Raw genomic sequence first — 24,930 nt, 5'->3', positions numbered from 1 at the left:
GCCTTTTCTGCATCTATTGAGATAATCATGTGGTTTTTGTCGTTGGTTTTGTTTATGTGATGGATTACGTTTATTGATTTGTGTATGTTGAACCAGCCTTGCATTCCAGGGATGAAGGCAACTTGATCATGGTGGATAAGCTTTCTGATGTGCTGCTTAATTCAGTTTGCCAGTTTTTTATTGAGGATTTTTGCATTGATGTTCATCAGGGATATTGGCCTAAAATTCTCCTTTTTTGTTGGGTCTCTGCCAGGCTTTGGTATCAGGATGATGCTGGCCTCATAAAATGAATTAGGGAGGATTCCATCTTTTTCTATTGATTGGAATAGTCTCAGAAGGAATGGTACAAGCTAATCCTTGTACCTCTGGTAGAATTTGGCTGTGAATCCGTCTGGTCCTGGAGTTTTTTTGGTTGGTAGCCTATTAATTATTGCCTCAATTTCAGAACCTATTTGTTATTGGTCTATTCAGAGATTCAACTTCTTCCTGATTTAGTCTTGAGAGGGTGTATGTGTCCAGGAACTTATCCATTTCTTCTAGATTTTCTAGTTTATTTGCGTAGAAGTGTTTATAGTATTCTCTGATGGTAGTTTATATTTCTGTGGGATCAGTGATGATATCCCCTTTATCATTTTTTATTGCATCTATTTAATTCTTCTCTCTTTTCTTGTTTATTAGTCTGGCTAGTGGTCTATTTTGTTGATCTTTTAAAAAACCAGCTCCTGGATTCATTGATTTTTTTGAAGGGTTTTTTATGTCTCTATCTCCTTCAGTTCTGCTCTGATCTTAGTTATTTCTTGTCTTCTACTAACTTTTGAATTTATTTGCTCTTGCTTCTCTAGTTCTTTTAATTGTGATGTTAGAGTGTCGATTTTAGATCTTTCCTGCTTTCTCTTGTGGACACTTAGTGCTATAAATTTCCCACTACACACTGTTTTAAATGTGTCCCTGTGATTCGGGTATGTTATGTCTTTGTTCTCATTGGTTTCAAAGAACATCTTTATTCTGCCTTCGTGTTGTTATTTACCCAGTAATCACTCAGGAGCAGGTTGTTCAGTTTCCATGTAGATTTGTGGTTTTGAGTGAGTTTCTTAATCCTGAGTTCTAATTTGATTGCACTGTGGTGTGAGAGACAGTTTGCTGTGATTTCTGTTCTTTTACATTTGCTGAGGTGTGTTTTACTTCCAATTATGGGGTCAATTTTAGGAAAAGTGCAATGTGGTGCTGAGAAGAATGTATATTCTGTTGATTTGGCATGTAGAGTTTTGTAGATATCTATTAAGCCCACTTGGTCCAGAGCTGAGTTCAAGTCCTGGATATCCTTGTTAATTTTCCATCTCTTTGATCTGTCTAATATTGACAGCAGGGTGTTAAAGTCTCCCATTATTATTGTGTGGAAGTCTAAGTCTTTTCGTAGGTCTCTAAGAACTAGCTTTATGAATCTCGGTGCTCCTGTATTGGGTGCATATATGTTTAGGATAGTTAGCTCTTCTTGTTGAATTGATCCCTTTACCATTATGTAATGACCTTCTTTGTCTCTTTTGATCTTTGTTGGTTTAAAGTCTGTCTTATCAGAGACGAGGATTGCAACCCCTGCTTTTCCTTTGCTTTCCATTTGCTTGGTAGATCTTCCTCCATTCCTTTATTTTGAGCCTGTGTGTCTTTGCACGTGAGATGGGTCTCCTGAATACAGCACACCAATGGGTCTTGACTCTTTATCCAATTTGCCAGTCTGAGTCTTTTAATTGGGGCATTTAGCCCATTTACATTTAAGTTTAATATTGTTATGTGTGAATTTGATCCTGTCATTATGATGCTAGCCGGTTATTTCGCCCATAAATTGATGCAGTTTCGTCATAGCATTGATAGTCTTTACAATTTGGCATGTTTTTGCAGTGGCTGGTACCAGTTGTTCCTTTCCACGTTCAGTGCTTCCTTCAGGAGGTTTTGTGAGGCAGGCCTGGTGGTGACAAAATCTCTCAGCATTTGTTTGTCTGTAAAGGATTTTATTTCTCCTTCCCTTATGAAGCTTAGTTTGGCTCAATATGAAATTCTGGGTTGAAAATTATTTTCTTTAAGCATGTCAAATTTTGGCCCCCACTCTCTTCTGGCATGTAGGGTTTCTGCAGAGAGATCCGCTGTTAGTCTCATGGGCTTCCCTTTGTGGATAACCTGACCTTTCTCTCTGGCTGTCCTTAACATTTTTTCCTTCATTTCAACCTTAGTGAATCTGACGATTGTGTGTCTTGGGGTTGCTCTTCTCGAGGAGTATCTATGTGGTGTTCTCTGTATTTCCTGAATTTGAATGTTGGTCTGCCTTGCTAGCTTGAGGAAGTTCTCCTGGATAATATCCTGAAGAGTGTTTTCTAAATTGGTTCCATTCTCCCCATCATTTTCAGGTACACCAATCAAACGTAGATTTGGTCTTTCACATAGTCCCATATTTCTTGGAGGCTTTGTTCATTTGTTTTCATTCTTTTTTCTCTAATCTTGTCTTCTCACTTTATTTCATTAATTTGATCTTCAATCACTGATATTCTTTCTTCCACTTCATCAAATCGGCTATTGAAGCTTGTGTACACTTCACAAAGTTCTCATACTGTGGTTTTCAACTCCATCAGGTCATTTAAGCTCTTCTCTACACTGGTTATTGTAGTTAGCCATTCGTCTAACCTATTTTCAAGGTTTTTGGCTTCCTTGTGATGGGTTAGAACATGCTCGTTTAGCTCGGAGAAGTTTGTTATTACCAACCTTCTGAAGCCTACTTCTGTCAACTCCTCAAACTCATTCTCCATCCAGTTTTGTTCCCTTGCTGGTGAGGAGTTGTGTTCCTTTGGAGGAGGAGAGGCGTTCTAGCTTTTGGAATTTTCAGGCTTTCTGCTCTGGTTTCTCCCCATCTTTGTGGTTTTATCAACCTTTGGTCTTTGATGTTGGTGACCTACGGATGAGGTTTTGGTGTGGATGTCCTTTTTGTTGATGTTGATGGTATTCCTTTCTGTTTGTTAGTTTTCCTTCTAACAGACAGGCCCCTCAGCTGCTCAGCTGCAGGTCTATTGGAGTTTGCTGGAGGTCCACTCCAGATCCTGTTTGCCTGTGTATCACCAGTGGAAGCTGCAGAACAGGAAATATTGCTGCCTGATCCTTCCTCTGGAAGCTTCGTCCCAGAGGGGCACCTGCCTATATGAGGTGTCTGTCAGCCCTGACTGGGAGATGTCTCCCAGTCAGGCTACACGGGAGTCAGGGACCCACTTGAGGCAGTCTGTCCATTATTGGAGCTTGAACGCCAGGAGAACAGTGCTGGGAGAACCACTGTTCTCTTCAGAGCTGTCAGGCAGGGACGTTTAATTTTGCAGAAGCTGTCTGCTGCCTTTTGTTCAGATATGCCCTGCCCCAAGAGGTGGAATCTAGAGAGGCAGTAGGCCTTGCTGAGCTGTGGTGGGCTCCGCCCAGTTCGAGCTTCTGGGCTGCTTTGTTTACACTGTGAGCATAGAACCACCTACTCAAGCCTGAACAATGGCCGACACCCTTCCCACCACCAAGCTCCAGCATCCCAGATCGATCTCAGACTGTTGCGCTAGCAGCGAGCAAGGCTTCATGTGTGTGGGACCCACCAAGCCAGACACAAGAGGGAATCTTCTGGTCTGCCAGTTGCAAAGACCATGAGAAAAGTGCAGTATTTGGACAGGAGTGTACTGTTCCTCCAGGTACAGACACTCACAGCTTCCCTTGGCTAGGAAAGGGAAATCCCATGACCCTTTGCACTTCCCGGCCTGCTTTGACTCACCCTCCATGGGGTGCACCCACTGTCCAACCAGTCCCAATGAGATGAACCAGGTACCTCAGTTGGAAATGCAGAAATCACCCGTCTTATGCGTTGATCTTGCTGTTCCTATTTGGCCATCTTGGAAGCGGCTCCCCCAGGAATCTGTTTTTAACAGGATCACCCAGAAGAATGGGGAAAAGATGGTTTTAATAAATAATTTGGAGCAAATAGTAACTAAACAAGAAAAAAAGTATTTGGATTGAATAACATTGCTTGTTTTATATGGTGCAACCACACGTTACTCTCTTTGTGATACATTTCTTTAGGAGTGATCAATTTTTAGTGAAAATAGAAGGAATGTTTTAAATATGCATTTTCCAAGGTGCCCCTATTACCTGTGTTGCTACAGTCTATTGACTATCTTATTAATAAGCTTTTCTTACGTATGTAATCTTCAGGATGTCTTTGTGTATTTCCAACATCTCTTCTTCCTGACTCAAGTCCATAAGTCATGATTTAATGATAGTACTGTCACTAGCAATCTGGGCAACTAATGTGAATATGCCCTCCATCCCATTGTGGCTTTGATAAAGCTTTGTCCAATCATTTTTCAGGTACATTTTAATACTTTGGGAAAAAAAACTTTGCTGAAGTTACTAGAAAAGAGACAGTTCTTCTGCTGACAAACCTTGAGGAAATAATTTTCTCCCTCCTTAGGATTCGAAGACCAGTTCATTCTTAATGTCTTCTGAAATAAAATTAGGTAAGAAATGTTTTTCTTCATATTTTGAGTAATTTATACTGTGCCTACTCAGTTTCCTTGAAAGCTTCTATAATTCTATTCCTTTGGACTCTAAGAGAATACAGTTAGCTTTCTCCTTTAGGAAGTGAGTGTGCCAGCCAGCTGTTGGCTTTATGATTTACCTGATCTCCAATGTTAGGGAAAGCACAATTCGATTTTTAACCAAGTCTTCTACACAACACTGCAGCAGGGCCGCCAGCATCTCTCTTTATGTTCCTTTCTTTGAAATTCCCCATTCTATGCAAACAGTATACTTTTATTTTTAAATTCTTCTTGTGAGATAAAACCACCACTAACTGACTTTACTTGTCTTTGGTTCAAAATCAATGAATTGAATGAAATAATTCATATTTCTGTTACCCTTTCTTATTTCCAGAAAATAAAATACCACTGCTTGTTTAACTTGTGACTTGTCTAAACATGTTGAAAGCATTGACTATAAGGCATAACACTCAGACTCTGAAAGGGAACTGTGACAAGTTCAGTCAAAAGGGAAAAGAGGAATAATTTATAAAAGGCACTGCAGATAATGATGCCAGCCAGTTATTTTAAAATGCATCCACCTCACCTTTTAATGAATTAGATTTGTCAACAGCAAATGTTTTATGCACTACTTCTAATAAAAGTGGCATGCTAGGAATGCAGTGCTTTGAGGTTGGCTTCTTCAAAGCTTTAGAGTATCTTCAATTCAAAGATATTTTTTAAATAATAGATATTAAAAAGTATATTTAAATAATATTAAGGTTGTGACACAAACACCAAATGACAAAATTCAGGAGTTTCAAAGCAGAGGCTGACATGCTATCACGATTTCACATTTGAACTGTTTTTTAAATTAGGAGTATAACAGACTGATTTGGGGATTGTGTGTCAGTTTAACTTTAAATTCTTCTTGTTTTGGTTGGTGTCGCAACCTTAATGTCAACTTTTCAAATAGGTTTCTACATTTCCTTCGGTTCGGGGTCATTAAAAAATGCATGTGATAAATCTAAGAGGTATAAATAGGTCATACAGAAGTGGAATTCCTTGCTCCTCCAGAGGTGAGAGACAGCTAATTTATAAATGGAAAAGAGTTAGCTTAGGCATTATTAGTAAATTTTTGTTTTTCAGTATTTGATTAAGAAAAATGTAAACCCAAATAACAAGACACGACGTTGGTATAATTCTGTTCAAATTCTATTCTTCTTGTACCTCTAATCCTAATGATTTGATCTTGTTGGTGTTATCATCTCTATAGATATAAAGAACCACATGTTTCACTATTGATTTTTTTTTCACTAAAAGCACAGGTTTAATTTCATTTTGTGAAATCTTATTTGATATAATTGAGTACAGGTAAGCCCTGCCTTGGAAACTACATCTGGCAGTCCTTTATATAAAGCATTGTTATGCAGAATTTTTGGTAAAATCTTATTATTTTAAAATAACACTTGTCATAGAAAGTAAAATGAAAGTAAAATCTTATGTGTTATGCATTTTTTTAAAAACCTAGTACCACAGCAGACAAAAGAGTAGCCAGGAACACCAATCTGTAGGGAAAGAGAAAGGGGAGAGAAGAAAGAATAATCCACTCACCCAGATCCCTCCCTTTTCCTTGATTCTTAATCTGTCATGATTTTACAGGGCGGGTCTGTATTGCCTATGTTAAATCTAGTTTTAATTTAGAAAAGTAAATGTAATAGAATTTATACCACAATTGTTTTTTTAATCACCTATGTTGGAAAAATAAAAGATAAAAGGATAGGCAAATTATTTATTGACCTTTTCTTGCTGACTCTTAAAGATAGCCAGCAACCAAAAACACTTTCTAGCTCTCATCTTCTTCTTGATTGAAACCCCTGGCTCTGGTTTTAATCAATGACTGGGTAAACATTAGTCTTTCTTTTCTAATGTTCTCCATTCCTTCTATGTCTTTATTTTTCAACAGTGTTGAAATAAATTTCTTACAGTTTTCATTTGGGAAGTTACTATGAAATTTTATCTTCATTTGTGGTCCTAACTCTACTTTTCCTACACATTGGCTTCTCTGATATAGCATTATTATTAAATCACCACATTTTTGATAAATAATATTCTTTTAAGTCTCAGTTCTCAAAGGCAAGAAGTAATTGTGCTGCAATGTATTATAGTTTGAATATGTGTACAGTTGTCTGTGAAGGCATTGATTAAATCCTCTGAATTTATTTAAACTACAGCAGTGTTCTTCCTTGAACAAATATTTAAAATCATTGTTATTGTTGCTATTAATACTAGTACTGACATATATTTCATTGAAATAAAATTTTTTAAACTAAAATGCCTTTTTTGAAATTCAGAGGAAGCTATTCAAATAAATGAATTGAATTGGAACTCAGTGTGTACCTGCAATATAGAAAAGTTTTCTGGCATAGAAACAAAATATGCTCTTTGAATATCATAGACCAAGCCAGCTTTATGCAAATTCATTTAGAACACTTTCAGATTTATGTATTTAATAAAGCTGGGTAGTGGTTCTAACTTACATATTTAATGTCCTTCATTGTACAGTGATGTTCTTGTGATTGCCTGGAAAAGAATGATGACATTTTATTTAGTGTTTCTGCCAGATCAATCAATTCTATAAATGGCTTTCTAATGGGATACAATATATGCTTTTAATATTTTTCAATAACACTAAGAGATAACATTTATTGAGTTCTTTCAATGTGCTAGAGACTGTTCTATGTACTATCTATGGATTATCCCATGTAATCTTGGTAACAACCCTTTAATGCTCTCACTCTTTTACGGATGTAGTAGAGGTATATAAGGAGAAGGTTATACAACTAGTAAGTAATGGAGCTGGGACTGAAACATAAGCAGTGTGTTGCTGGGCACGGTGGCTCATGCCTGTAATCCCAGCACTTTGGGAGGCCGAGGTGGGCAGATCACGAGGTCAGGAGTTCAAGACAAGTCTGGCCAACACAGTGAAACCCCGTCTCTACTAAAAATACAAAAATTAGCCGGGTGTGGTGGCACACGCCTGTAGTCCCAGCTACTGGGGAGGCTGAGGCAGGAGAATTGCTTGAACCCAGAAGGCAGAGGGTTGCAGTGAGCCGAGACCATGCCATTGTACTCCAGCCTGGGTGACAGAGTGAGAATCTGTCTCAAAAAAGAAAAAAAGAAACATAATCAGTGTGACTCCAGAGTTTGAACTCTGAACCTTTCCTACTCAAAATATAATCTTCAGGCCAGCAGTGTTACCATCACCCAGGAACATGCTACAAATGCAGAATCTCAGAGCTGCTGAAAATCTGCATTTTTAACAATGTACTTAGGTGACTGGCACATGAAAAATTGAGAAGCACAGCTGTAAACCACTGTACTATTCTGCCCTTAAATTCAGAATTAAGTATCTTTTAAAACACATTTTCATTTTTCTGTATGATGCTGAATTCCTATTTGATGCTAATTTTGGAATTCCTGTCATATTTTGAGAGCATTATAATGAGATCTAGTAACTAAACATAAGCAGGGGTGCAAGGTAGTCACAATTTATCTTAAAATCAATTGTATAAAGAACAGAAAAAAACATAAACAGAAAGCATTTATATAGAGGCAGGTAATTGTTCCAACATCTAAGACTTTCTTAAAATCCTAGTGTATCCCACTGTCTTTGAATGTAGATTCTGGAGACAGGCTGCCTGGTTTTGAATCTCACCTCCTATTTCTAGCTGTGGGATCTCAGGAAAATTATATAATTCTATACCTCAGCATCCTCAAATGAGGTCTAAAGCCACAGTCTACGGAATTGTTGTAAGGATTAAATTAGTTAATGCATATAAAGGATTTAGAAGGAAACCTCTAATGAGATAAGTGAATAAATATTAACTACTGTTGTTCTTACCTGTTATTTCCATCTTTGAATTGAATAGATTCACATCTCATACTTCTTGGCTATTTATTGGCAAGAAGTTGACAAATACTTTTTGTTAGCAGAGCTCACCACATAAAGGGATATCTTTATACAAACCTCAGTTTGTATACAAAATACAAACCTCAGTTTTTGTATTTTCTGAAAACTGTCTTCCTGTGGCACTTTTTCTGTTTGTGAGTTCTGCTAAATACCACTTGATTATGATAATTAACCAGTTAAGTTTAGTGCAATTAGTTCAAAGTGTTCAAAGTCAAAATGGAATGTGTTAACAGTATGTTGTAATTTTAAATATACATGCTTCTAAACTAAGTAAAAATAATGAGTATGCGAGTCCATTTTGTCAACCTCTTACACAAGTAATACAGAAAAAGTAGATAAAGAATATTTGTTTAAAGGTTGAATGGTCTCAAATCTGGTTTGTTTCTGGATGAACATAATTCTGAAATGATCATGATAGTCTTTAGGGGAATAATGATTTGGTGTACAAGTACTCACCTAACAACTTTTCAGAAATATACCTATGTGTGAAGTGAGTTGGCATGTTTTTGGAAAGTACCATTTTGAAAGCTGATTTGTAAAAGGAATTGAGATAACAATGCTTAGTTAAAAGGATGCCCTGGGAAACTTTTCAGTTGCCAAAGAGAGTTTAATTCACTAGGTCTGGGATGGGGCCCAGGTATCTGAATTTTTAACAAGTGTCCCTGGTATTTTGGCTTAAATTAGTTTTGGACTACACTTTGAAATACCCTGCAGTAAAGGTAAAGACATGTATTGAAATAAGCTTTTGTTGACTTCACATTCATTTTTGCAACGTTGTCCTCTTTGATACTGTTTTTGTCCACCCTATGACCTGATTTTATCTATCCTTTGTCTCTTTTCCCACTCTGTTAGTAGCTCACAACCATTCATTTTCTGCTTTTTTTCTTTTTTACGTTTTCTTAAAAATATCTCTTCTGGATTTTTCAATCATAGCCTTACAGATGGTTCTATAAAATGATCATAAATATCTCTTTTTAATCTAAAAATCTTTAAGCCAAACTACAGATGCTGAAATCAACTTAGAAGCTATAGGCAGTATTAAAAAGAAAAAAAAATGAAAAAATGAAAAGGAATAGAATAGAAAATATAAGAGCAAGTATTAAGGGTAAGTAATGCTTTGTGAAGCTTCCTTTTAAGATATGTGTGTACACACGTATGTTAAATTGCTGTGCATCTTTTAAACCAGTGGGTCATTGTCCAACAAATTCAACAAAATTTTTTTTTAAGAAGAGTTTAGTTTTTTCTTTTAATTGTAACTAAAATCTTGGTCATCTCATTTATTGGCTCTGTAACTTACATATTTAAGGAGATGTTAGTAGACAACTATTATAATTTATAAATGTAAGGTGCCATTATTGAGTAAATAGATTTCTCCGTGAGTAGATGTGTCTCTTCTCTCACCAAGTAATGAAGCAGCAATGTAAGTTAGTTTAATTTTATTAGTACGTGTGTATTAGTCCACTTGCTGTTGCTCATAACAGAATACCTGAAACTGGACAATTTATAAAGAAAAGGAATGTATTTCTTGCAGTTCTGGAAACTGAGAAGTCCAGGGTCAAGGGGCCACATCTGGTTAGAGCCTTCTTGTTTGTGGGGACTCTCTACGTAGAGTCCAGAGGTGATACAGGATATCACATGGTGAGGTGGCTGAGCATGCTTGTTCAAATCTCTCATTCTCTTCTTATAAAGCCACTGTCCCACTCCCATTAATCTATTAACCCATTAATCTAGTAATCCATAATTCATGCATGCATTACTCCATTCATGAGGGCTTATGCTGTCATGACCCAATAACCTCTTAAAGGCCTCACCTCTCAATACTGCCACATTGAGGATTAAATTTCAACATCAGTGTTGGAGAGGACAAATATTCAAACCATAGCAACATGATACACTGCTATAAATGCTGATTCTCTTATTCACCCTTGTGTTTATTTTGTGTGTATGTTAAGGTTTTTTTAAAGATTGAAAAATAATACTTTGTTATGATTGGCTACATCTTAGTCTCATGAACTATAGTGTGACATCTGAGCACTATCTTTACTCATGCATTTCTTTCACGTATCACCTTCCTCTGTATTCTGAACATTTCCACTTGTATGGCCTACTCAAAATCATTATGTCTAACACTAATTTGCTATGCCTTCTTACCACTATTTTCCTCTTAAGTTTTTAAAATCGATTCATAAGCTACCATTCTGTCATTCAGATTAAACATAAAGAATTTTCTTTGTAATAATTTATCCCTTACTGCATAAACTTCCTTATAGCCTCATCTTTCTACTCTGGTCTATCCTGGGGCCCTGGCCTGCAGAAATCCTTATGGGCAAACATAGTAGTCACCCACTCCTCAGCCAAAGGCCAGCATGTGTATGCAATGTATGGTATCTATGGCTGTCTTTAGCAAGACCAGAAAAGCCTTTGATATCAAATATGCATTGCATGGACAATGTCCACCTCTTTATTTTAGTCACTACTGTCATAATTGGTCTTCTTCCATGGTGATTTTTATTGCTCAGGGAGAACCATACTTTGGCTTTACTATTGCTAGTTTCTAATAATGTAATCCACCATCCTTTTGCCTCTCACATGATTTTATAATTTTCACATGTGCCCTGTTTAGTTTCTCTGGTGAATTGGGCCTAAAGCCCAAGCTTGTTTGTGCCTAAACATGTAACAGCGGCCTGGTTTTCTCCGAGCTGTAACTGTCTGCCTCACTCAGTGGCCCCAAGCTATCTATCATATCCTGGAAAGTCATTTCAGATCTATCTTTTTTTTTTTTTTCCTCATGGCCACATCCTCTTCCTATTTATCATCACCTTCATATCTACTAATTAACTGTCTTCCTAGTTGATCTTCCTCTCTCTGTTCTCTCGCCCCACACCAAACCATCTTAACACCTTGTTTTATAAATATTTATAAAACACTAGTCATGTGCTGCCTTAGTAAAAAAACATTTATGATGCCTGTTATGTACAGGATAAAGTCCAAATATTTTCCTCCTGGAGAGGAAAAAAAAAAAGGGCCTTAAAATATCTGTCCATAGCATACCTCTTCAATTTTATCTTTCACTATTTTCATCCATGATTTTTCTGCTCTGGTTCTCCAAAACAGTTCCATTGATGCTCCAGGGATGTTCTCATCACTTTAATTACAAGGGCCCCCAGTTGATGATAGTCCATGAAACTGGAGCAGGTAGTTGTGAATGGGGTTTAGGAGTGGGATCCCAGTACATAGAAATTTCAAGATGAGAACCAGAGCTGGGTACAGTAGCTCATACTTTTAATTCTAGCTATTTGTGAGGCTGAGGCAGGAGGATTGCTTGAGTTTAAAAAGTTCAAGGCTGCAGTGAGCTTATAGTGGCACCACTGTACTCCAGCCTGGGTGACAAAGTGAGACTTTGTCTCTAAAAAGACAAACTAACAAAAATTAATTTTAAAAAAATGAAGACATAATTATATATTGGCAATAATCAAGTTAGTAAGAGCTGAGGTTGTGGAACAGCAGGGAGATAAGCAGACTGACACATTATCTACTTCTCAAGTTAATGTCTGGGGCTTCTTATGTCCTTTCTTTTTTTCTTTTCTTTTTTTGAGATGGAGTCTTACGCTGTCACCCTGGCTGGAGTGCAATGGCATGATCTGGCTCACCACAACCTCCACCTCCCGGGTTCACGTGATGCTCCTGCCTCAGCCTCCTGAGTAGCTGGGATTACAGGCACACACCAACACACCCAACTAATTTTTTGTATTTTTACTAGAGATGGGGTTTCACTATGTTGGCCAGACTGGTCTCAAACTCCTGACCTTGTGATCCTCCCGCCTCAGCCTCCCAAAGTGCTGGGATTACAGGCATGAGCCACCACGCCCGGCCATCCTTTCTTTACTAGTTGTGGATTGTTCCTCAAGTTGGAGAGGGCTTGAACCTATGTATACTGAGAGATTAAAATGTCTCCAACTGTGGGATCTGTGAGGCTATGGATATTGGAAGATCACTGGCTCCGAACCTTTAGGAAATCCTTTGCCTTCCTTTTTCTTGGGGCTTGCCTTTCCTATCTCCATCTGCCCATAGGGAGCTCCCTGCTGCCGGACTGCTAGATTATTTGATACTTGTATCACTCAGTTGATACACCATTAGCTAATGCCTTGTAATATTTATGAGGACTAAGGTCTGATTTTTTTTATCTTGCCCAAATTTCTAAGAGGTCTGGGGAGTCATGCCCTACAAACCAGAAATTCTCATCAGATGGGTTTTATTTAACTCTATATATCGTGACTTTCCAATCTGACTCTGGATAACATTACGAGAAAAGGAAGAAAAGCAAAATATTTTACCCCAAAACATATTTCCCTGCCGTATTTTGAAATGGCCCTGCAAGGCCTTTCTTTGTGGGGGAATATCTGCATCTGTAAAGAATCTCTATTAACATAGCCATATCTTTTTCTTCCAGGCCTTCCCAGTCCTGAAGAGATTAACTAAAAGTCTAGCACCTTTTAAAGATCTGAATAGGAAACATTTGTCATCTGTTGACTCTAACAGCAGCCACTGTAAAATTTCAAAAGAGGCTGGGCCTGGTGGCTCACACCTGTAACCTCAGCACTTTGTGAGGCCTCCGCAGGTGGATCACTTGAGGTCAGGAATTCGAGACCAGCCAGGCCAACATGGTGAAACTCTGTCTCTACTCAAAATACAAAAAATTAGCCAGGCATGGTGGCACATGCCTGTAGTCCCAGCTACTAGGGAGGCTGAAACAGGAGAATTGCTTGAACCTGGGAGGTGAAGGTTGCAGTGAGCCGAGATTGTGCCACTGTACTCCAGCCTGGGTGACACAGCGAGACTCCCTCTCAAAAAAAAAAAAAAAATACTTAAAAAGAACCTTGCTCTCCATAATCTTTTATCTTAACCTGAGCATTTCCTTTCTATCAATCCCAGGTCTTTAGACAAACTCAAGCAATTGTCACCAGAAAATGTGTAAATTTAGCTATAACCTAGAACAACCCCCCCACCTCCGCCACGCTTTGAGTTGTCCCGCTTTTCTGAACCAAACCAATGTATTTCATAGATATATTTGATTGATGTCTCATTTCTCCCTAAAATATATGAAACCAAGCTGTTTCATGTACCCTGACCACCTTGGGCACATGTTCTCAGGACCTCCTGAGAGCTATGTCATGGACCATGGTCACTCATATTTGGCTCAGAATAAATCTCTTCAAATGTTTTACAGAGTTTGATTCTTTTTGTCAACATTTATTATATTGTTCTTATTCATTTTTTACTTCTTAGGTGTCAAAAGTGAGACACTCATCATCAAACAAAAATCGATTATAAAGAATTAAAATTCCCTTTCTGCTGTCCCTTTTTAATTCTATTACCCACAGATAAGCACTGCTAATAGTTTAGTGTGTATTCTTTATTATTTTATGGGATAGTTTGTTTTTTCAAAAATATCCTGTATTATGCTGTATATATAGTTCTACAATTTTTTAAATGAAATAATATAATATTCTGAAAATCTTTCCATGTCATGCCATAGAAAGGTAGATTATAATTTTTAATGAATTGCAGATTTTTCATTTTTGAGTGAAGTATTATTTAATAGTTATATATAAATAAACCAGAATAGGTTTAGGTAGACCTATAGTGTGTACTTCTAAATTGTGACATGGTTCATATGTGAGACTCCAGTGTAATGAATGAAGCTCATACTTTAACATGTGGCTAAATTGCCAATAGCCCATTTTTCTTTTTTAGATCCTTTCCGGAAAGATTGTAAGGTAAAACATCTTTTTCAAGAATGGCATGAAGGGTGCTTACTGATAAAATGAATACACTCAGACATGAGCAGTTAGGTCCAGCTGACTCCTTCAGGTTTGGGTGATGGTGGTAGCAGAAGTACTTAATGCTGCCAGCCCTGCTGGCCAGTTGATGTGCCCGTGCCCTGGTCAGTTGATTGCACATTTCCTAGTCTTTATTTAGTCTTGCCATAGAGTGAATATAGTCCAAACTTGGTTTTTTTGTGGGGCTTTTTTTTTTTTTTAAGAGATAGAGTCTCATTATGTTGCCCAGGCTAGAATGCAGTGGTTTTTCACAGGCACAATACTAGCACACCATAGGCTTGAACTCTTGGGCTCAAGCAATGCTGCCACCTCAGTCTCATAGTAGCTGGAACTACAGGCACATGCCATTGTGCCCGGCCACTAAAAAGGTTTTGTTTATCATGTATCATATGGTATAAAACTACAACTACTTATTTATTTTATTACTGGATAGTGTATTTTTATTTTATAATAATCCTTTTTAGCAACAGTGATAACAAAACAAAATATCAGTGTACATTTATCAGACAATACAGAATTTCCTTGATTTGCTGGAAATAATTCATGTATAACTCTCATAAGATGTTTGTTGACATTTACCATCCACCATGATGACTCTGTAATGGTATAACTGACCACAGGAAAACAAGACTTAAATCTGTGAAAGAGGCATCAACATCTAATGCACAGTTTTATTTTAAGACCACATCTAAAAATATTACCTTTTAATACTTAGCCACAGAAGGTACATTTGTATACCACTCTGTCAGGCATGACTTTTCATTTAGATCAAGTGACTGTTCTGAATTAATTTCTTTTATTTTTAGTTTCAAGTTTTCTTGTGCGTGTATGAAAAGTGAAAAAATAGCTGTTAATGTATTCACTCCATTAGAAGAACTTCAATCATTAAATTATGCCAGTTGTACGTCAGTATTACTGGATACTTCTAATTGTAGAAAATCAGTTAATTCCAATAATAATGGTTCAAATTTCTTATCTAATTCATTAAATCAAAGTAAAGCATTTGAAAGTTCATTCTTTTGAAGTTGAAACACTTGACAGTGTTGTGAATATTATTGTAAATTGAGTTACAAACTGCAACATCAATGATAAAATTATTTTCTGTTGGTACTATTAAAAATATATTGTTGTGGAACACAACATCATATAAATGCCTTCTTTTAGCAAATTTAGAACCTGTGGGGAAAACTATACTTGAAATATATTGTAATGCACACAGTAATTCATGATGACATCCCCAAAATCTGCAATATTCTACCAGTCCAAATGGAAGATGTAGTTGTCAAGTACAAATATGATTATACATATACAAGGTAAACAGCCTATAAATGTTCATGATTAGACTGAAGTTGAATAAAACAAAAATAACTAAGTATGACACTATGCACTTTCTTTTTGGATTTTAGAAATGTCTGAGACTTTGTAAATCAACTTAAGTGTGCCATATGGTATTAAACATTTTTGTAAAAATGTCCCCTAAATTTTGGCCACAGTTTCTTCAGAATCCATTAGAAATATTTAGTCAAAGCATTCAACAAATGGATGGCAAAATATTCAGCTTTTATGTTAAGCTTTTAAGGAATTGCAATTATTGAAAACAGCTTGCAAATGGGAGGATATTGAAATATATCCCCATGAAATCAAAGGGAGAATTGAACAATGATAAGCACTCAAATTGCATGCAAGATTTAATTGTGAAATTCCCAATTATGCTTTGAAATGCCCAAGACTTATGGGGAAAATCTTTTGATAGAGATGAAATTTTCTGTTGGATACATTTACATTCTGATCCAGAATGATGTTAAACTCAGAAAGGTTATGGTTTTACAGCACTTAAATTTAGCAAACCGTTCAAAATAATCATTAACATTTATTTGATGAGTTTTGTCTTTTAAAATTTTTGGTCAAAGAAATGCAATCTGCATGGAGGCAAAAAAAAATAGTACCTGTAAACATATTTGAGCTAAAATATTTATGTATTTCATTACTAAAAATTGAGAATATACTTCATCTAGCAAAATTTGCTCTGAACTTTATAAATTTACCAGGTAGCTTATCACCTGAGACAGAGTATTTTCTCAATTAAAAATATTATAATCTATATAGAAGAGTCTATTCATGGTATGAACAATTTAAAATTTGCTAACTATAAAATGAAACTTGGAAAAATATAAAAAGAATACAGTCATATTTTTAAAATGCATTTTTCAAGAAATATCTGTGGATGACAGATACAGCTAAGAAACTCATTAAAGTATGCAAAAATATATCAAGAATCATTATTTATTTTTCAAGCAATATAAAGATGTTTTTACTTTTGAAAGCAAAGATACAAATTTTTTGAAAGAATATTATTTTTAAAAATAGTGTTTCAATGTAATTAGTTTATAGGTCAGCAATTATATAAAACTAATTAGTAATATGTGTTTCAAAAATTATATAATTTTAATAATTTTTGGTACCTGCTTTTTAATCTCAAAAAAGTCCTGATTTGGATGATAATTTATATGGATATTTTATGTAAATATGCTTCATTCCCTCCTTCTCAAATTCAGTTTCCCCTTTTCTAAGTGCTTGCCAGATATACTTCTTGTATTTCAAAGTCATTATTCTAAAATGAACATACCACCTCAGTGTCCATTAACAGATTAATGGATTAAGAAAATATGGTATATATACACAGTGGAATACTATTCAGCCTTAGAAAAGGAAATTCTGTCATTTGCAACAATATGGATGAACCTGGAGGACATTACACTAAATGAAATAAGCCAGGAACAGAAAGATAGATATGGCATGTTCTCATATGTGGAATCTCAAACAATTGAACTGATAAAAGCAGACAGTAGAACAATGTTTACAAGAGCCTGGGGAATGGGGAGAACGGAGAGATGTGGGTCTAAGGGTAAAGTTTCATTTAGACAGGAAGAATAAATGATAAGTATTTAAGGCGATGGATATGTTAATTAGCTTTATTCAATCTTTCCACACTGTATATGTATGTCATAAAATCACTTTGTAGCCCATAAATATATTCAATTATAATTTATCAATTAAAAATAATTTTAAAAATAAAATAAAATGAACACACTATTTCCCCACTACAAACTACCTTCTTCTGATTTTCTCTTAAGAGTATAACTTTATTCCCAGTCAGAGTTAAAATTTTGCAGCCAGCTGCGGTGGCTCAGGCATGTAATCCCAGCAGTTTGGGAGGCCGAGAGGGGTAGATCACTTGAGGTCAGGAGTTTGAGACCAGCCTGGCCAACATGGTGAAACCCCATCTCTACAAAAATATAAAAATTAGCCAGATATGGTGGTGGGCGCCTGTAATCCCAGCTACCCAGGAGGCTGAGGCAGGAGAATTGCCTGAACCTGGGAGGCAGAGGTTGCGGTGAGCTGAGATTGCACCACTGCACCCAGCCTGGGCAGCAAAAGGAGATTCTGTCTCAAAAAAAAAAAAAAGGAATTAAAATATTGCTATAAACATGGATTTTTTTTTTCCTATGTTTTAGAAAGATCATTCTGGCAGCAGATAGAGAATGAGTTAGAAGGTGATGATGCAAAAAAACAGGGAGAGACCAGGCATGGTGGCTCGCACCTATAATCCCAACACTTTGGCATGCCAAAGCAGGAGGATCCCTTGGGCCAGGAGTTCAAGACCAGTTTGGGCAACAGTGTGAGACCTCATCTCTACCAAAAAAAAAAGGAAAGCAAGAAAGAGAGAGAGAAAAGAAAGAAAGAAAGAAAAAGAAAAAGAAAGAAAAGAAGGGAAGGAGGGAGGGAAGGGAAGGATGGAAGGAAAAGAGAAGAAAAAATAAAAGAAAAAATAAAAGAAAGATTTAGAAAACTGCTGCACTAATCCAGATGATGGGGTTTAAACCCTGCACAGGGATAAGTTGAACCTAAAGCTGCCTTCTTACATATTTTAAATTCGGTTTCCTCATACATAGTGAACAGTAACCTAACTGGATATGTAAACAGACTCTAACCTACTCTTGTAACAAGTAGCCTAGCCCAGGAGCAGTTGCTCGTGCCTGTAATCCCAGCATTTTGGGAGGCTAAAGCAAGAGGTTCGCTTGAAGCCAGAAGTTAGAGATCAGTCTGGGCAACGTAGGGATACCTCATCTGCATCACAAACACACACACACACACACTCAAAAATTAGGCATGGTGGCTCATGCCAGTAGTCGATACCTCATCTTCATCACACACACACACACACACACACACACACACACACACACACACACACGCAGACATTAAAAAATCAGGCATGGTGGCTCATGCTGGTAGTTGATACCTCATCTCCATCACACACACACACAAATTCAAAAATTAGGCATGGTGGCTCATGCCGGTAGTCATAGCTACTTGGGAGGCTGGGGTGGGAGGATCCCTTGAGCCCAGGAGGTCAAGGCTGCAGTAGGCTATAATCATGCCACTACATTCCAGCCTGGGTGACAGAATGAGACCTTGTCTGCAAAAAAAAAAACAAAAAACAAAAAACGGGGAACAGAAAGAAAAAGAGCTGGTAAAGGAACCTGAGTTGTGGTATTCAAGATAGAAGTGGTAGAAAAACAGCACTCTGAGAGCCAATGGATTAGCCTTTGGGGAAGAAAGAAAGCTGGAACTAGTGTCAAGTATAGTAGGTTGGAGGGAAGACTGACATCAGATAATTTTGAGGTTCTGATAACTTTAGGAGGAATTCAGGCCTAGCTTATAAAGGAAATGCTCAGGGCAGGCGCTATGGCTCACACCTGTAATCCCAGCACTTTGGGAGGCTGAGGCGGTGGGTCAGTTGAGGTCAGCCTTGCCAACATGGTGAAACCCCATCTCTACTAAAAATGCAAAAATTAGCTGGGCATGGTGGCAGGTGCCTATAATCCCAGCTACTCAGGAGGCAGAGGCAGGAGAATTGCTTGAACTCAGGAGGTGGAGGTTGCAGTGAGCTGAGATCGCACCATTGCATCCCATCCTGGGCAAAACAGTGAAACTCTGTCTCAAAAAACATAAAAAAAAAATTTAAAAAAGGCAATGCTCACAGAAATGTTTTACAGTTGGAAAGTTTTAAATTTAACTTTAATAAATTAAACTTCAAAGATACAATTGTCATTGTTATAGTTTTACACTGTAACTTTTATTCTAATATTTCTCTACAACTTATTATTTATTTTTACTGTGAACTTTTTTTTAGTTTTACATTGTGTGTACAAGGGCATATTGATCTATATTGAGTGGACTTTGATAACTTGTCAAGAACATCAGTTTCACTATAATTGACATATAGAACTTTTCTAGAAATCTGACTTTGAAGTTGAGTGAATCCAAAACATCTTTTTTTTTTTTTTTTGAGATGGAGTCTCACTCTGTTGCCCAGGCTGGAGTGCAGTGCTGCGATCACGGCTCACTGCAAGCTCCACCTCCCGGGTTCAAGCCATTCCCTGGCCTCAGCCTCTGGAGTAGCTGGGACTACAGGCGCCCGCCACCATGCCTGGCTAATTTTTTTTTTAATTATTTTTTTTTATTTTTAGTGGAGACGGGGTTTCACCGTGTTAGCCAGGACGGTCTCGATCTCCTGACCTCGTGATACGCCCGCCTCGGCCTCCCCAAGTGCTGGGATTACAGGCGTGAGCTACCGTGCCCAGCTCAAAACACCTTTTAAAATCTCTTTAGATTTCATTTTAGAACCTGTTTCTCAATAGTGTCTATGGGTAAAATTTTAACTGTTTTATGATTTGACTTATTAGCTGTTACTTTTCAGAATTACGTCAAGAATGTGTTCTAGATATTTAAAATTTATTTAATAGTTAAAGCACTTAATTTAAGTAGTTTCTCCCCTGCAGTCTGTACCTACATACTATCTCTTACACGTTCATTTTGATCCCTCAGCTTTGGTATGTGATTCATCTGTTAGTAAATAAATGCTAGGTTCTTTCCTCTCAATTACAGTCATTGGTCTGATAATCCTGTGAGTCAATCTGCACACAACAAGGAGCTCATATCAAACTCCTGGCAGGTTTAGTTAGAATTAAAATGCATGCTTAACTGTAGAGATTGTCAAGTGTGGAAATAATATTTGTCCAGCTGGACAGCTTTCTTTTGTAGTTGCTAAATGAAAGTTGAGATTCTGTCTGCTCCTTGAAAGCTTCTGTGTCATGAAGGTAATTTGGACTGTTTGTGGTTTGACAGGGATTATTAAAATCAGATGAAGTGAAGGGAAGCAAGTGTGAGAAAGCAAAATTGACACTGACACTCTCTATTATTTGCAGCTTGGATCATGATGACTATGTTGATATGATAGATTCACTGTTGAGATAAGTAAAGCAGCAAATAAAATAAAAAGCAAGTATAGTGATGGATTTTTAGATTTAATTTGAAGAAATCCAAAATTTACTTTCATTGGTTGTTTTTAAAATAGATTTTCAAGTTATGACATATGAATTTGTCTTAACCACCGACAAATTATACTTCTATTGAACTATAGAATTAAAAAGTATACTACAAAGGCTGTATGACAGAAGATTAAATATTAAATAAGTAGATCACACGATTAAATCATAGAATTTTAAAACTAGAGAGTCCTTAAAAATCGTTTTTATCTAACATCCTTTTTTTGTAGATGGAAACTAAAAAGCGTTTTAAGGTATCACATTTAAATTTTAATTGATAGCTTCCTACCTTTTCACAATTTTTTAAAAATGGCTTACATAGTTTAAAAGCCATTTAAAAATTGTTTAAGCCACATTTGTGGGTGACTTTTTTCTGTTTAATAATACTCAAGTTACATTATTATAGTTATATATAGCCTTTAAATAGTATTATCTACATTGGTGAAATAAATGCCTTTCATAAATGTGATTTTCTACTGAGAACATTATTAGTGTAGAGGAAGTTATGACTAGAAGGCTATTTCAAGATGTCAATCAAGAAGGGCTATAGTAGAAAAATATAATTATTTAATTGGAATAGGAATTAAGTTAAATATGAAGAACTATATGTATATAAAACAAGATGAGTTTTTCTATGCATTGTGGAAAATCCTGTGTTTATTTATTTAAGCAGGGTAGTGAAATGATCAGATTAAATTTATAAAATGAGAAGCCTAGAGTCCATATGCAAGACAGACACCAACTGGGTGTCCTACAGTTCAATTCATATTCAATTCTGACGCTACCAGGACCCCACAAGTTCAGAGCTCAGACCCATAAGACTGCCCTCACTTCACGTGCCAGCTGCAGGTGGGTTTTCCCAGATGACCCACACTTCTGCCACAAGACTACAAATTTGGGGGTTGCCACAGTTCAATAATCCATTAGAATGATGCACGGAACTCAGGGAAGCAGTATATATACAGTTTTAGTAGAAAGGATACAATGTACGAACAGCCAAATGGGAGAGATGCATAAGACAAAGTAAGGAAGAGGATTATGGCACAGAACTTCCTCTCTGGGTGTGCCATCCTCTCAAGACATGGATGTGTTCACCAATTTGGAAACTTCCTGAACCTCCTCGTTTAAGAATTTTTATTGGGATCCATTATGTAGACACGATTGATTAAATCATTGGCCATAAGTGATTGGTCTCAATCCCAAGTCCCTTTCCTGTCTCTGGAGGTTAGTTAGAGGGAGTGGAGCTGAAAGTTAACAATGCAGTAATCAAATAGTTGGTTTTTTTAGACTAGCTTCCATCCTGAAGCTCTCTAGGGGCCCTCCAGAGTAACCTCATAAATATAAAATCACCTGTGAATAACGAGACATTTCAATCACTCAGGAAATTCCAAGGGTTTTTGGAGCTCTGTGCCAGGAAGGGGGAAAGGAGTTAAAACCAAATGTGTGTGTGTGTGTGTGTGTGTGCTGTATGTGCACACGCGCACATGTATATAATTATACTACAAGATGTGAGTCTTGGAAGTCAGATGGGAGGTTTTTCAGCAAGAAATAATGTCCAAATCTGTGACACTGGTTGCAGACAGAGGTAAATGTCATCTTTGAGAGCATGTGGTGACTATTTAAGATCTTAGGGAGAAAAAGTATCCAAGAACTTGGTGACCATTTAAAACAGGGGTCAGCAAACATTTTCTATTATGACTGAAATAACCAAAAGGCCAGATAGTAAATATTTTAGGATTTGTGGACACATATGGCCTCTGTAGCATATTCTTTTTTGTTTGATTTTTATTTTTACAACTCATTAGATATGTAAAAACTATCCTTTCAGGCCATAGAAAAGCACGCCATGTCATAGTTTGCTGATACCTGATTTAAGATACTAGGGCAAGAAGCAGGGAGATTAGATAAATGGTTATCCTGTAAGGTAGGAAGAGAAGCCAGTTTAAGGAAAAGACTCTGAATTAAATTTTGGACATACTGAGTTTTCGTTGGCCCTCTGAAGGTTTGCTGAAAATAATTACTGACATGAGGCAGATGAGTGGGAGAAAAGACACATGAATTTATTTTTGTGTATATACAAGAGCCTTCAGAATGAAGACCCAACCCCTACCCCTCCCAATAAGAGCTTATATACTATCTTGAAGTTACAGAAAGAATGAGGGCTCAGAGAATGTCCAAGACTGGGTTATGATGGTACATTAAGTTATAGGAGGGAGAGAAGAGGCTTGACTAGCCGAGGTGGTCTTGTTATGTTGATGAAACCTTACAGGAAGCAGCCCTCAGAGAAAAAATGGTAAATGTTTCTTTTCAGACTTTTAGAGGTGTCAGACTCTCAGTTAATCTTTCCTAGATCCAGACAAGAGAAGGCCTGGCTGCATTAATGCAGATTCTTTATGGATGCATGTTTTCCTCAAAAAAGACAGCTTTGCAGGGCCATTTCTGTTTCCCGGCCTTCTGACAGCCACCTCAAAATATGAAATATATTTTGTGGTAAAATATTTTGATCCCCATCATGAGTTTAAAGAACCTTTGAATCAGTGATGTGGAATTGTCTGGTAAGTACTTGGAAATGTGTATGGGAGTTTTGGAGGAAGGACTATAATTATAGATAGAGACTTTGAATTTTCATCATAGAGATGATAGTGTCAAGCTGAAATGACCAAAAGGATCATAATCCAGTTTTAAAGAGTTTATTCAAGTGAAAAACTGGGAGTAGCCATCCAAGAAACACAGACTCCAGGGAAATGGGATCAGTTAAAGTTTTGCTTATATAGGTAGAAAACAAAATAAATTTAGTAAGATTGTTCCATTTTCTATACAAGGCTGGTTTATGAGTTACAACAATTTAATTAGTTACAGTTTGTTTTCATTTCCAAAGAACTTGTTTTCATTTTGTGTCCTATTTAAAAGAGAGTATTTAACATTCCATCTTAGACAGTGTGATAGTCATGAAGTCTTTGCATAGAAAACGTAAGAGGGAAGTTAATCTATAGTAAAGATCAACAGTTAAGAGAGAAGGGATCTTCCCTGGCACCCTATAGTCCTTTACAACATTTTTCAAAACAATATAAATTGTTTTATTGAAAACATAAAATAAAAGTACTCTTGTAAAATTATATAAAATGCAGTTGATTTGCTTGGAGAAAGCTCAGTAAAGGTATTTAAAGGAATACAGGTGTAGGGAAGAAAAAGTAGTATCCTTTTTTCCCATCTTAGGTTCACGGCTGAGGATCCTGTAAGTAGAAGACAGATTAACAAGAGAAAAGCATACATATGTATTCAATTAAGTTTTACATGACATGGGAGCGTTCAGAAACGAAGACCTAAGGAAACAGAACAACTTATGTATTTTTATGGACAGTCATGCAGAAGTATGATGGGTGACAAAAGGCTATGATCTAATAATAAATTGGTGGAATTTAGCAAGATCTGTTTGTTATGATCCTTCTCTGTATGTCTGTGTCTTCAGAGATAAGGACATTGCTTTCTTCCAGGTATAGGGAATGCACTTGTGGAATGAAGGTCTTATGACCTACTTCAGTGGAAGGTGGAGAATTCTTTTACAATCTGCTTCAGAGAAGAAGGGCAGGAAGAAAGTCAGAGAGACTTTCCTGTTTCTGCTGTTTTCTCAAGTGCCAGAGTACTCCAAACTTTGGGGTAACATGTCCTAAACCTCATCACAGGTCTAGAGAGAACCCTGTGGTGAATATTGGTGTTTAATGGCAGATATAGGAAAGAAGCCTATCAAGATATTTATTAATTTAACACAAAAAAACTACTGTGGTTACTTTAAGGGAAAAAAAATGTGAGTGTTGGGCAGTGGAGCATGGAGAGGATTTATTGTGTGTATCTCACATAACCTAACGAAAACTTTGTGTGTAATCAGGGAAGAGCAAAAACTGCAGTTCTAGTGGCCTCAGCCAAAAAAAATACATACACATGCTTTTGGGAGGCTGGAATTAACTTGATTGGTTTACCACCAGTGATGTCTTATCCCTGCCTCCATTCCAAATTTCAAAACTCATTTAGTATACATCTAAGTGTTTACCAGGGAGTCCTTGCTCCCGGAGCTCCCAAGATGGTGGCGGACTGCTTCCAAAATGGCGGCAAGCTGCTTCCAAGATGGTGGCAAGCCTCGTGTTCTCTGACCTGGGGTTCTCGGCTTCACAGATTCCAAGGAATGGAATCTTGGGCCATGT

General features: G+C 37.0%; 1 protein-coding gene across 12 annotated transcripts in view; it reads left to right on the top strand.

The window, feature by feature from the left end:
• The window catches only part of KIAA0825 (KIAA0825 ortholog), a 472,583-nt gene that overhangs the window by 35,039 nt on the left and 412,614 nt on the right, over nucleotides 1-24,930 (top strand). For 9 of the 12 annotated variants that reach the window (XR_010140095.1, XR_010140096.1, XR_010140094.1 and 6 more), the window contains exon 2: nucleotides 4,378-4,526. The exons of the other annotated variants lie outside the window; for them this stretch is intronic. The gene's annotated coding sequence lies outside the window, so the exon portion shown is untranslated. The remainder of the gene's footprint in view (nucleotides 1-4,377; nucleotides 4,527-24,930) is intronic. 12 annotated transcript variants of the gene reach the window in all.

This window comes from Pongo abelii, chromosome 4 (assembly GCF_028885655.2).
Source record: "Pongo abelii isolate AG06213 chromosome 4, NHGRI_mPonAbe1-v2.0_pri, whole genome shotgun sequence".
Taxonomy (NCBI): Eukaryota; Metazoa; Chordata; class Mammalia; order Primates; family Hominidae; genus Pongo; species Pongo abelii.
Note: the sequence above shows the minus strand (reverse complement) of the source record. Positions and strands in the feature narration are given on the sequence as shown.